Here is a 13,393-nt window from a genome sequence, read left to right as displayed (position 1 = left end):
ACCAACCAACCTTAGGAAGGGGCAATTTTCGTTCTCGAGATCTGAGAAGAGACAACCTTTCCTTGAAGCACGTGAAATGCTGCTATTTCTATTCTTTTTCTTCCTCAAAGCAAGTGCAGTGTAAACATTGTTTAGGAAATGCCAGATGTTCAGGAAATGCCAGATGAAGGACAGTGCCCTTTTCCTATTTCAAGATAAAAACACGTGCATTGTCAACTTTGACAGGCTGGAGTGATGTGGCAACGAATCATTCTCTTTGAAAATTTGTAGCACATGGCCCACGGCTCTGCATTGCATATTTGTAATTCAAGACACTAGAAGCAACGGTTGTCACATCATGTTTGGTTCACGCTGATTTAAAAAAAAAAGAGTACAAGTAATAATTACAGCTGATGACCATGCGCGGGACGAATTTTAATTTGATTATTTGTTTCGAAATAGGGATATTAGTTTCAAAGATTTTGATGGGACTAACGTATGCAGAATCGTTTTACAAAGTGACTAAGTTAATTAATTATAGGAACGTCGAAGAGTTCCTGAAAAAGTTTGCTGATGAAAAAAATGATGTTGAAAGCAGCAAAATTTAAAATCATAATTTTTTAGTATTGACACCTAATTTTATCGGTCCCGATTTAGTTTAATTTATTTCCTTTTTTAAGTTATTTATTTTTGTTTGAAAATAGAATAGACCAAAATAGGTAAGATTGGCTTTTTTTTTTTCCCTTTTATTATTGCAAAAAAGAAAAGAGAAATAAAAAAAATTATAAGAAAACAACAACAAAAAAAAAAGAGAAAAAAATGCGGCCCACTTGGTTCGCTCGTGTCCACCCATTCCCTATCTCTTCACGTCCAGTTCCACACGCACACACCCAAAGCAGACAGATAAGAGAATATCTGCTAAACAGAGACGCAAGTGTAATGACCTCCCGATATCTCCATTTGTAATTCTTCTCTTTCCCCCTTTGAAAGAGGAGTTAGGAAGTGGAGTCAACCTAGTTTCTCTTTTTCCCCGGAGCTTTTTGAGCTAAATGGAGGAAAGCTTAATTTCAATTCAAATGGAAGAAGTCTGATTTAAAAATATCTTCAACGAGACTTTTGGACTTTTGATTACTAAAACAAAAAGTTCAGTGGAGCATAATCAAAGATAAAGCTATCCGAGAGCAAATTTAATCTTTCACCGATCGCAATTCATGAAATTTGATACTTTACGAGAGTTTTTTTTTTTGGTAATCTCATTGCCCCATTATCATTAATAACTCAAATCTTAAAATTTCTTTCGTCACGCTCGGATCTACGCCCGAAAAGGCTTAAGAACCTATGAGCTCCAAAGTGGAATTTTTTTTATTGCAAAAAAGAAAAGAGAAATAAAAAAAATTATAAGAAAACAACAATAAAAAAAAAGGAGAAAAAAATGCGGCCCACTTGGTTCACTCGTGTCCACCCATTCCCTATCTCTTCAGGTCCAGTTCCACACTCACACACCCAAAGCAGACAGATAAGAGAATATCTGCCAAACAGAGACGCAAGTGTAATGACCTGCCGAGATCTCCATTTGTGATTCTTCTACTCACACTCAACGCTCCTGATCAAAATCGTTACCGAATAAACCCTTAATAAGGTGCAATTTTTTAAGTTCCTTAATAGGTTGGACGCCAGCCTGTGGGAGGCCGTACCAGACAAGGCATGTGAGCAGTAAGGGGCTGTGCCAATGCCTGGACAAGAGCAGAGGGTCAAATTTTTTTTTTTTTGTGTTAATACCACGAAAAATCTCTAATATACCTATGAGAAATTTATCATATGTTATTTTTCATTAAATTTTATCATGAAATTATTGAATTAGATTACACGGGCAATTGGTAGGTACCGATTTTGAAGTTTTTATCCTTCGTTTATAACATGTGTACTAGTTTGGATTTTATTCGTGGCATTAACTCAATTTATCGATACTTAACATATGTTGAATTTGTCGTAGGTGTACTATTTTAAGTTTTTTTTTGTTGTTCAAAAAATTAATTTTAAATAAATTTATCACAGTTATATCTGTTTGGCATTTTTTTGTGATCAAAATATTAGTTTGAAGTAAATTTATCATAAATATACCGAAATTTTCATTATATTAACTCATCCTTTTTCAAGGGCGATTTAGTCAAAACGAAAAACAAAATTGAAGATAGCGACAGTACTTTAATTATGAACCCAAAAAAAAATAAATCTTTACCATTGTGCGTTTCTTTTGACTAAAATGGTGGGAACAGCGCAAATGCTAAAGCACTTGTGGCTCTTCTTTTCCACGTTGGCATCACCCCCATCTTCTTTTTCCTTTGCTTTATTGCTTTGTACCTTTCCACTATCACTTTTGCTTTTAACAACATCTTTCCTCGGATTCTCTGGGGGCAATTTCGCCGTGAACGACGGTTGAGGTCTCCCAATAAACGGCTTCATAGTTCAAGCTAACAATTATGGATTTCTTTTCCAATTTTGTTCGAGAAGATGTGCACTTTTACACGCCCTCCATCATTTGAAGTTTGACAAATAAGTATAGGTTATATTAATTGATATGATCAAACCTTAATTTAGAATTTAGCAAGTGAATATACAACTCTATGAACCTAGATATTATAAAAGCGTGAAAATTTGGATAGTTTTCTTTTTCTTTATAAAAAAAGAGATTAATACCACCAAAAATCCTAAACTACCTATGATAAATTTATTCCAAACTATTTTTTATCATAAAAACTTTAAATTGGTACACTTGTGACAAATTTACCTAAACTAATACATTTATGACAAATTTACCCTCCGCTAGTCTTCGTTAAATTTAACAGTCAAATTGCTAAATTAGATAGCACGTGAGAGCTCGTGAGTGTATCGATTTACGTTTTTTACCCTATGTTTATCACAGGTATATCAATTTGAGATTTTAGTAGTATTAACCCAATTTGACGAATGGTAAATTTTTCACATGTATTCCAGTTTGAAATTTTTCATGGTCAAAAAAAATGGTTTAGGGTAAATTTGCTACAGATGTACCAGTTTAGGATTTTTTATGGTCAAAAAAATAGTTTAAAATAAATTTATAATAAATGTACTAATTTGAGATTTTTCATGATCAAAAAATAATTTGAGATAAATTTATGAAAAACGTACCAATTTAGGGTTTTCGTCGTATTAATCCTAAAAAAGAAAAATCACTTTTGGAAGAAGTGAAACTTTTCCGGATTGCATTAGCCTAATGTTCTAGAGAATCTTGAACTTTCCACTTGCTTCTAAAATTGTCCTAAACATTCGATGTTATCAAGAAGAATATAAGCTTTCAGTTAACATTATGTGATGAAATCTTAATTTTTTTAAAAATCTCCCGACATTTTAACTTTTTCAAGTTAGTTTAGATATTATACGAGGATGTCCATAAGGTAGATTTGACAAATAATTTCAATAGATCAATTTAGAGTGCCTGACCTATGACAGCACTTGTCCTGTTTCTTTCATTTCTTTTTATTGCTTCTGGGATGACTCTAAACGCATGGATACTGATCCTGGAAAATGAGGTACCAATTTATATCTGGCATTTGCATTGTTGGTGCGATTATGGCTGCTAAGGTCTTCTAAGGGCCTGCTCGGCAACGGTGGAAAGATTTAAACTCAGAATTTCGTTATCTGATATCATGTAATATTTCAAAAGCTTAAACTTATAGATGAATACGCTATCCAGTATATATATTCTTTAATAAGATGCATTTTTTAGTCCCTTAATATTTCTATGGTGTTAGACCAAAGAAGAAAATTGTGTGGTGAAAGAACAAAGGTCTTGACAGCGGGACCCACATCAATAAAAAAGGTCTTAAGCCTTAATAAGATGCATTGAATTTTTTTTAAGTTACTCAATATTTCTGTGGTGGAGGAGCAAAGGTAATCCGAAAGTTTTCTTTTTTTTTTTTCCTTTGAAAGAGTAGGAGTTTGGCAGTGGATTCCACCTAGTTTCCTTTATTTTTTTTTTCCAGAGCTTTCGAGGTAAATGGAGGAAAGCTCAATTTCAATTCGAATGGAAGAAGTCTGATTCCAAAATATCTGCAACGAGACTTTTGGACTTTTGATCGCCAAAACAAAAGTTCACTGGAGTATCATCAAAGCCAAAGCTATTGGAGAAAAAAATTTGGTCTTTCACTGGTCTCAGTTTAAGAAATTTGATACTTTACGTGAGTATTTTTATTCCTTACTGGTTGCGCCATCGTCATTAATAACTCAAATCTTAAAATTTCCATACTGTGATTAACCAAATACAAAGACAGACAGGATGAGTGTCAGGGTGGGGACCCACGGCTATTCACCGAGACCTCTTATTGTGGTCCACTTGTACGAAGTCGTACTGCCATAAGGTTGACAAACGACGAAACATAATAATTGCCACCTCACCGTCCAAAAACAAAAGGACAGATAGGACCAGTACGGTACTGACCCACAACTATTCCCCACCGAGGACTGATATTCAAAGTGGTCCTGCATCATCTGGAGCAATGAGGTTGACAGAAAGAGGAAGCATAATAATTATCACGTGACAGACACGGCCAAAAGGACGTGTGGTTTTTGAGATCTGAGAAGAGACAACCTTTTCTCGAAGCACGTGAAATGCTGCTATTTCTATTCTTTTTCGTCCTCAAAGCAAGTGCGGTGTGAACATCGTTTAGGAAATGCCAGATGAAGGACAGTGCACTTTTCCTATTTCGAGATAAAAGGACGTGCATCGTCAACTTTGACAGGCTGGAGTGATGTGACATCGAATCATTCTCCTTGAAAATTTGTAGCACATGGCCCACGACTCTGCATTGCATATTTGTAATTCAAGACACTAGAAGCGACGATTATTACGTCTTGTTTGGTCCACGATGATTTAAAAAAAGAGTACAAGTTGTAATTACGGCTTACGACCATGCACGGGACGAATTTTAATTTGATTGTTTGTTTCAAAATAGAGATATTAGTTTCAAGAATTATGATGGGACTAACATATGCAGAATCGTTTTATAAAGTGACTAAGTTAATTAATTATAGCAATGTCGAAGAGTTCCTGAAAAAGTTTGCTGATAAAAAAATAATGTTGAAATCAGCAAAATTTAAAATCATAATTTTTTTGTATTGCTACCTAATTTTATCGGTCCCGATTTAGTTTAATTTATTTCCTTTTTTAAGTTATTTATTTTTGTTTGAAAATAGAATAGACCAAAATAGGTAAAATTGGCATTTTTTTTTCCCTTTTATTATTGCAAAAAAAAAAGAGAAATAAAAAAATAAGAAAACAACAATAAAAAAAAAAAGAGAAAAAATGCGGCCCACCTCCCCCCCATTCTCTCTCTGCCTGACTTCATTCCCACGGTTCACTTGTGTCCACCCGTTCCCTATCTCTTCACGTCCAGTTCCACACGCACCCACCCAAAGCAGACAGATAAGAGAATATCTGCTAAACAGAGACGCGAGTGTAATGACCTCCCGAGATCTCCATTTGTAATTCTTCTGCTCACACTCAACACTCCTGATCATGGCTTCCAAACATTTTCCAACTCTTGCTGTCGCTGCTTTTGCTGCTCTGCTGTTCCAATTTTTCTTGAAGAGAAGATCAAGGAAAATCAATAGAGGGGAGGCAAATAACGATGCAGCTGCAAACGAGGGAACATCAGCAGGCGATTCTGGTATTCACACTTCAACAGAAGGGGACGGAACGGCTACATGTGAGTATGAAGTATTCTTGAGCTTCAGAGGACCAGATACTCGAGCAGGTATTACCGACTTCCTCTACACTCGTATGAAAGATGCAGGAATCCGCGTTTATAAGGACGATGAAGAGCGCCGCGTTGGGGAAGAGTTTGCCCCAGAACTTCTCGAAGCAGTTAATCAATCAAAGATCTCAATTCCTATCTTTTCGAAAGGTTATGCCTCTAGCGTATGGTGTCTCAAGGAGGTAGCCCAAATGGTCGAGCGCAAAAAAACCGGGGAACAAAAGATCATGCCCATTTTTTATGATGTGGCACCTTCAGAGGTTCGATACCAAACCGGGGGTTACAAAGAGGCCTTTCTTTCACACGAGAAAAAGAAGCGACATGACGAAAAGACTATGCAAGAGTGGAAGGATGCTCTCACTGCAGTTGGGGCAATAAACGGATGGGACCTGCATAGCAAGGGGGAGAACAGGTGACTGTTTTTGGCATTTCATCTGATGTGGTTTATATCTTTACAATTATATGCATTTCAATTGCTTTCTTTTTCTACATATGTGTTAGACCTGTTGAAATTGAATTTTTTTTTTCTGTTAAAAGTTATGTTGCAGAAATCACGCTAAATAATCGCACAGTCCTGAATGTGTCCCTTTTTCATTTCAAACGACATATTTTTAGTTTGCGTCACTCATTAACCCATAGTACCAACGCTAATTCATGCACAATAAAAAATAAATCCTCGAAGAGCACATGTCGGATAGGTCTGTAATTTTCAATTTGGTCTTGTCAGAATATAGGATGGTTGAACCCAATTTTCTAACTCGTTACCTTTTGACCTCATACAAACGCCAGGCGAGAAGGAGAGTTTGCAAAAGAACTCACCGAGGAGGTTTTCAAAGAATTGAAAAAGGCTTATTTGGCGGTATCAGATTACTTGGTCAGTGTCGACAACCACGTGGATGCTATCATGGAAATGATAGGTGCTCAGACAAGTGAAACACGGATTATAGGAGTCCATGGGATGGGTGGCATCGGGAAGACCACTATGGCCAAATTGATCTACAATAAGCTTTTGCCTAACTTTGAGTATCTTTGCTTTCTTGGCGATATTCGAGAAACGTCAAAAGTTAAAGGCATTCAATTCTTACAGGAACAGCTCATCCGTGATACCCTCAAAATGGAAAGCGTAGATATAAGAAACTCTGGTGATGGGATTAAGACCATCAAAAAAAGGTTGTATAATAAAAGAGTCCTCCTCCTTCTCGATGATGTGGATCACGAGGAACATATGGATGCGCTTATAGGAAAGCCTGGTTGGTTTGGTAAAGGAAGTAAACTTATTATTACTACACGAAACAAACAGGTTCTCAATATTCCCGAAGAGGACCTTTATGAGGTTAGCCTCATGGATCCCTATCAATCTCTTCAACTTTTTAGCAAACAAGCTTTCAGAAGAGATACTCCTTTGGACGATTATATCGACCAATCCAAGAGGGCGGTAGAAATTGCTGCAGGTCTTCCGCTTGCTCTTGAGGTCATTGGTTCACGTTTAGGTCGCTTTGGAAAGGATAAGGATATGTGGGACGCCGAATTGGAGAAGCTTGAAAGAGTTCCTCATAATGAAGTTCAGAGTAAACTGAAAATAAGCTTTGACGTATTAGATTTTTGGCAAGAGATTATATTCCTCGATATAGCTTGTCTTTTCATTGGATATGACAAAGACATTCTGGTTCATTTCTGGAGTGAATCTAATTTTTTCCCGAAAGCAAACATGAATGTTTTGCAGAACATGTCTTTGATAAAGATTAATGAGGATAATAAAGTGGAGATGCACGACCAACTTAGAGACCTTGGAAGAGACATAGTTCTTGAAAAAAGTGGTAGGCAGAAGGTGAAGCAGAGTAGAGTGTGGGATCCCAAGGAAGGATTGGATTTGCTCACGAGATATAAGGTAAAATCATCTCCCTCCCCCGTATAAAAGTTTATGTTTTTTTTTTTTGGAATAAAAAGGCAGTTCCTTGTTGTATTGTGTAGCACCATTACGACTTCCTCAAATCTTTTTTCCCCCCCCGCCTTCTTTTTTGCTCTTTTAAGATTATATGAATAATAATAGCACCGAACTCAATCGCTTAATAGAGTGGACTTGAATAAATGCGTTTCCCTTCAACTTTTTTGTTTTTAAATTTTCCCTTCGGACAAGGGGAAAAAGAATGATAGTACCAAACACAGCTGCCTAATATAGTGGATTTGAATACATGCGTTCCCCTTCGATTTTTTTTTTTTTTGGTTATTAAATTTTTCCTTTGGGCAGGGATGTAAAGAAGTTCAAGCTCTTCGTCTCAAGTTGGACCAGCAGCGTCCTTTTACCTACGAGGGATTTGAGAGCCTATCAAAGCTAAAATTCCTTGAAGTGGACGGTTGGGAAGGAAGTTTTCGTGCAGAAGATAAGCCTTTTTGGCACGGAACCCCATCAAATGGTCTTGAGGAGTCGTTTCTCGTCCCCGAACTACGATGGCTTTCATGGCGCCATATTCCCCAAAATTTAACATTGCAAATTTCTCCATGGAAAATGTGGTTATTCTTAATCTATCAAGGAGTAATATTAAGCATGATTGGGAAGGATGGAGCCACATGCGGGTATGTCCCATACTAGACGACACTTATTATTTCATCTTATTGGATTTAAAAGTAACCTTTGCATGATTTTTCTTTTACGGGCGATTAAGAAATTGAAAGTTTTGGATTTGTCCAACTGTCGTGAGGCTTGAGACACTACCAAACGATCCGGGTAGAGGTCTTGCAAGCCTTGAATACCTATCTCCGAAAGAGTGCAAATCGTTGACGAGGCTTCCGGATTCAATCGGAAAATTGACGTCGTTGATTGAGTTGGATATATCCGACACGCGGATCAAAGTACTACCCCGTTCCATCGGACAGTTGAGAAATTTGAAAGTGGTGAACATGAGGTCCACTAAGATAAGCGAAATACCGGAGGAATTTTGGAAGATTGGGAAGCTCGAAAAAATAGAAGCCTCCAACTTTGATGAGGAATGGCATGTGAACATTGGCAATTGCATCCACAAGAATGAATCCCTGAGGATCTTGAAATTGATTAAGGCCCGGAAATACACTTACTAGCAAGGCTTCCTGAAAGTCTTGTCACTCTATCCCTTGTTTCGTTGGAGATGGACACGTTTCCGGATCTCTCAAACCTCACTAATCTGAAGGAATTAAAGCTGAGGTTTTCGGTTTCGTGATTCTGATGGGGAGTCTGATGGGGGGTCTGATGGGCCTGTGGAAGAATATCCGATACCACGGTGGATTGGGAACTTGAGCAAGCTGGAGTCTCTGAACCTGAGCTGTCATTTTGTGACCACCTCACCAACAGACCTTACCCTCCCTCCTCAACTCAAGCTGCTTCAACTCCAGTGCCCTAAACTGCATCGCCTCCGGAGGCTTTCCTCAAGTTTATCCTCCTTATGTTTGGCCAGGTGCAAGTCACTTTGCTCGATGGAGTCTCTGCCAGAGTCTTTGGAAACATTGAATATTGATTCCTGTGGATCTTCACTGGAGTTGCCCGATCTATCGAATTTGAAGAACCTGTCATCTATCTACATTGCGTGCACTGCAATTGAAGAGATTCAAGGCCTTGGTTGTTTGGAGAACTTACGAGATTCGCGGCTTGGTCAACTTGGACGGCTGAAGCTACTACCTGATCTTAGGAATTCAAACAAACTAAAAAATCTTGAAGTAGGACCTTGTGCTAAGCTGGTTGAGATTCAAGGCGAACTACCAGAGTCTTTGGCAGCATTGGATATTGATTCCTGTTTTTCTTTACTGAAGTTGCCCAATCTATCCAATTTGAAGAACCTGTCATTTCTCGACGTTTCGTGCACTGCAATTGATGAGATTCAAGGCCTTGGTTGTTTGGGGAACCTTGGATATTTGCGTCTTGATCAACTTGGACAGCTGAATCCACTACCTGATCTTAGTAATTTAAACGAACTAGAATGTCTTGAAGTACGTTCTTGTGATAAGCTGGTTGAGATTCAAGGCGAACTACCAGAGTCTTTGAAAGTATTGAGGATTAATTCATGTGAATCTTTACTGAAGTTGCCTGTTCTGTCAAGCTTGAATGTACTGCGAAAGGTCACAATAAAGCATTGCACGAAATTAAATGTGGAGGCAATTTCTTCACTTTGCTCGAATAAGTCAGTCTACTTTGTGGGAGAAGACGAATGGGACAGCGAAGAGACCGAGTCTGAATCTGAGGGAGAAGATGCCTAATCTGAATCTGATTATGATGGAGAAGACGATTAACATGAATCTGAATATGAGGAGAAGGCGACGAATATGAATATGAATGTGAGGGAGAAGACTGACAGATAAGTGCACGTTGCTCTTGAAAGCTTCTTGATCCACTACCCCAAATTATTCCCTTGTGTTCAAACGTCAAACAAATTGAGGTAACTTATGCCCTCTGACAACCAATGTTTTCCCTTTTCTGCAATCAAACTCTTCCACAGATACGACCAGGGAAGTTTCACATGCACTTTGACTGGAAATCTGATGAAGGTATTGAAATTATGATACCTCTGTACAACCAGAGGGTTCTTAATTATTTACAAATATTCCTTCTCTTTTTCTAGTTTGGTTTGGCCTTTTTACCTATATTTGCTTTGGATGTTTTTTCCTTGCTTCTATGTTTCCCAGCTGGAGGTATGCATGTCGATTGCACCCTTATTACTTGATTTATGACAATTCATTAGAGATCCTCGATCGATTTGCCGCTTCACATCTTTTGAAGTTGATACCCTCTGCTTTGCACTGGAGATGACTTTGCTACACTGTAAACAATTAGATGGAATGTGCGTTGGAAGGTCACAGCACTGTGGTTTTCATCTTGGAATTTTACAGCATAATCAACTCATCGTCGCGATTCTGAACAAGACACTCTGTATTTATATGCTTATGTGCAGTTTACTTTCCAGGAAAGGTGTGCTTCTTACTGGGATTTGCAAATGTTATGGAGAAGTAATAAAATGAAGAAAGAGGAATTTCACTTGGGTAGCAGCATCAATAGTTGGTACATCCAAGCTTCCATCTGTGACAGGAGAGGGAGAACCATTTAGCTTCTCCAAGGTATCACAAATCAGCTCATGGTTGAGGCTAAATTTTGTATTATCGGTGCATAGGACATATGATAAGTCTTGCTTGGGCTCTTAATCCTGTCAATCGACCCTCGTGTGATCTCCATTATTGCCTCCATTTTCTAGAAATGATTATCCCTAGGTGGCTATCTATAATAAAAGCCCTTCCATTCACCTCAAGTTATCCCAGATGACTCTTTTAGGTTTAAAGATTAACAAGAAGCGGTAAGGGAGATCTCAAACGACCGGCTTTTTGCTGGTTTCTAATGTTGCTGAGAGGAATTAAAGCTTTTAAGAAACTTACAAAAATCTTTCTGTGCAGGGAGCTATGGGTAATTGGGCAGCTGTATGGATGGAGACCGAAGAAAGGCAGATGAAGGATGAAATTTGATGTTGGTGTGGTAAACTTACAAAACCTGACTTTTTGTGTGTGTGTGTGTGTGTGTGTGTGTGTTTTCCATTTATAGTGTGCCCATAAGAATGATTATTACATTTCATCTAAATATGTGTTCTCTTCATTATTATGAATAGAACTTGCTTATTGGTACCCAGATGTTCATTTACGGGGGAAACACTCGAAGGGCTTGTCTGAACTGGGAGAAAAATTATGGGACTGTGTTCTCGTTGCTTTCATTGGTTATTTGTAAAAAATGTGTGCTATGTAGATCATGTGGCTTTCAAGAGCCGAGAGTCATGCTGAATCCAATCATTTGAAAGAGCAACTCTACACTCTTTCTTAATGCGCTTTCAACATGCGTTTTCCCAAGACAGAGCTCTCTCCCTACTTTGGGTTGCATTGCTTCCAAGCAAAAAAGTGTTCTCACTTACCTCCATGGACAACAATCCTTCACAGCTCCTCCCATCAGGTCTGTAGGATGTTTTAATTCATGTCTGTTTTTCTATTTCCTTAATTTCCTGAGATTCGCGCAAAATTTGGAGGGCATTTCCACTTATGTTCATCTTCCGCTAATGAAATATGCAGAGTTGATTGACCGGTGTATAGGTTTGAAAATCTGGGTTATAATGAAGGGAGACAAGGAGCTTGTCGGTAATCTTAGGGGTTTCGATGTGTACGTCAACATGGTCCTCGAGGATGTCACTGAGTAGCATGTATCTCCCTCTCTCTCTCTCTCTCTCTCTCTCTCTCTCTCTCGTACTACTTTGGGGTGAAGGGAAGCCATTCTATGTTGTTGACATCAATTTATTATCTGAAGGGGCAAATGACCTCAATTTGAATGTATTAGCATTGGAAGTTGTCAAAACCGTGGTTTATGAGGCCTATCTGTCCTCAATTTGATCTATGCTTCTAACTGAGAATTGCTACTTGCACAAGCATCCAATATGGCCTCTTGTTTTCTCACTCACTCCTCTTTTTATTGAGCTTCCTGTGGAAGCTTCATGTGATCGTAAGGTTCTGTTTTGATTCTTGCATACATTGAAATTGCTGCAGATATGCGTAATGTTTTGAGCCCTTGCATCGATATGGGCACGGTCTTGCCTAAAGTTTTGGTGATCTATCAACTAGTAAGCAACCGCCTTAACAAAACAGAAACAATCAGCCACTCAGAGAGATTCCTTTCGATAGTAGACTGAAAATGCTTAGACGATTTATTGATGAATCATCACTGGTCTTGATTTTATGGTAAAAAAGTCATCATCGCTTATTATTTACAAGAATCTGGTCCTTGTGTCTCACCTCTTGATTTGTATAAAGTGCAAGTGGTGTGGCAGTTACGTTACCGGAAAGCTAGAATTCTGCCTGAACCTCACTTAAGTGATGATGCCTTCCTTTTTGTCTTAATGCAGTTGGTCCCTGGTGGCTCCCCTGATCTGGAATGCGTTGGATTCATCCTCTAACCCCAGTGGCAAATTATGTAGGTACTCTCTCACTCTCTCTCAAGACATGCCCTCTTTTGAGCATTGGGGATGTGGATCCTCTGTCCTGCACTATACTCCCATGTGTGTCTCAACATTCGTCTGCTGCTGATGCTTATCTCATTCGCATGCATCAATGGTTGAGAAGTGGTTAAGGGTTACAGCACGAATGGGAGCCCTATGGTTGTAGAGCATCTTCATCCAGCATATGCTATCTTCTTGGTGGCCTGCTATTTGACTACCCTTTCTGTGTTATAGTACATACGCAATCTAAATGCAGAAGTGTGTGTTCCCAATTTCCACTTTGGAAAGGATCAAATAGTTCCACTTATGTACTCGTTGCTCTTGCTTGAAAAGCTTCTACTTCACTATGCAGTATGGTTCGGGTACTGACACATCAGGCCTAAGATGTACACTGTACTGCCAATAAGGGACGTGTTTTGCTTCATGTGATCTCAATTTTCCACCCAAGTAGCTGCATTTGCCGTGCATTACGAAAGGATCCGTGTCCAAAGCAATCTCACTTGTTTTGACTTTAACTGGTTTTTGTCGCTCGTGTTTTCAAGCAGGTTGGCTATTCGGGTGGAGTGCCGTGTCTTGTTTTTGCGGTGGCGGCATTCTTCTGAGTTTTCTAGAGGTTTTCAGACTGTTGAAAGAGTG

At 38.6% G+C, this 13,393-nt stretch overlaps 3 protein-coding genes and 2 long non-coding RNA genes across 29 annotated transcripts in view; 3 read left to right on the top strand and 2 right to left on the bottom strand.

The window, feature by feature from the left end:
- Positions 1 to 5,977, bottom strand: part of LOC125313792 — a 28,525-nt gene extending 22,548 nt beyond the window's left edge. The window contains exons 1-2 of one of the 2 annotated variants that reach the window (XR_007197406.1): positions 5,831 to 5,977; positions 2,341 to 2,347 (exon numbers count right to left, since the gene is read on the bottom strand). This is a non-coding gene — a long non-coding RNA (uncharacterized LOC125313792). The remainder of the gene's footprint in view (positions 1 to 2,340; positions 2,348 to 5,830) is intronic. The other variant, XR_007197405.1, reaches the window with a different exon arrangement.
- Positions 1 to 13,393, top strand: part of LOC115728661 (disease resistance protein RUN1-like) — a 1,102,447-nt gene that overhangs the window by 63,198 nt on the left and 1,025,856 nt on the right. The window lies entirely within an intron of this gene.
- LOC115727781 overlaps positions 1 to 13,393 on the top strand; it is a 109,032-nt gene that overhangs the window by 89,603 nt on the left and 6,036 nt on the right. The window lies entirely within an intron of this gene.
- LOC115732506 overlaps positions 1 to 13,393 on the top strand; it is a 73,238-nt gene that overhangs the window by 58,535 nt on the left and 1,310 nt on the right. For 2 of the 10 annotated variants that reach the window (XR_007197364.1, XR_007197359.1), the window contains exon 4: positions 13,303 to 13,359. The gene's annotated coding sequence lies outside the window, so the exon portion shown is untranslated. Of the gene's footprint in view, positions 1 to 9,620; positions 10,175 to 10,263; positions 10,319 to 10,687; positions 10,851 to 12,664; positions 13,036 to 13,302; positions 13,360 to 13,393 lie in introns of those variants that run through there. The other 8 variants (XR_007197356.1, XR_007197355.1, XR_007197354.1 and 5 more) reach the window with 8 other exon arrangements.
- The window catches only part of LOC125313790, a 483,189-nt gene continuing 480,492 nt past the window's right edge, over positions 10,697 to 13,393 (bottom strand). The window contains exon 2 of the long non-coding RNA XR_007197403.1: positions 10,697 to 10,840. This is a non-coding gene — a long non-coding RNA (uncharacterized LOC125313790). The remainder of the gene's footprint in view (positions 10,841 to 13,393) is intronic.

This window comes from Rhodamnia argentea, chromosome 1 (genome assembly GCF_020921035.1).
Source record: "Rhodamnia argentea isolate NSW1041297 chromosome 1, ASM2092103v1, whole genome shotgun sequence".
NCBI classification, from domain to species: Eukaryota; Viridiplantae; Streptophyta; class Magnoliopsida; order Myrtales; family Myrtaceae; genus Rhodamnia; species Rhodamnia argentea.
Note: the sequence above shows the minus strand (reverse complement) of the source record. Positions and strands in the feature narration are given on the sequence as shown.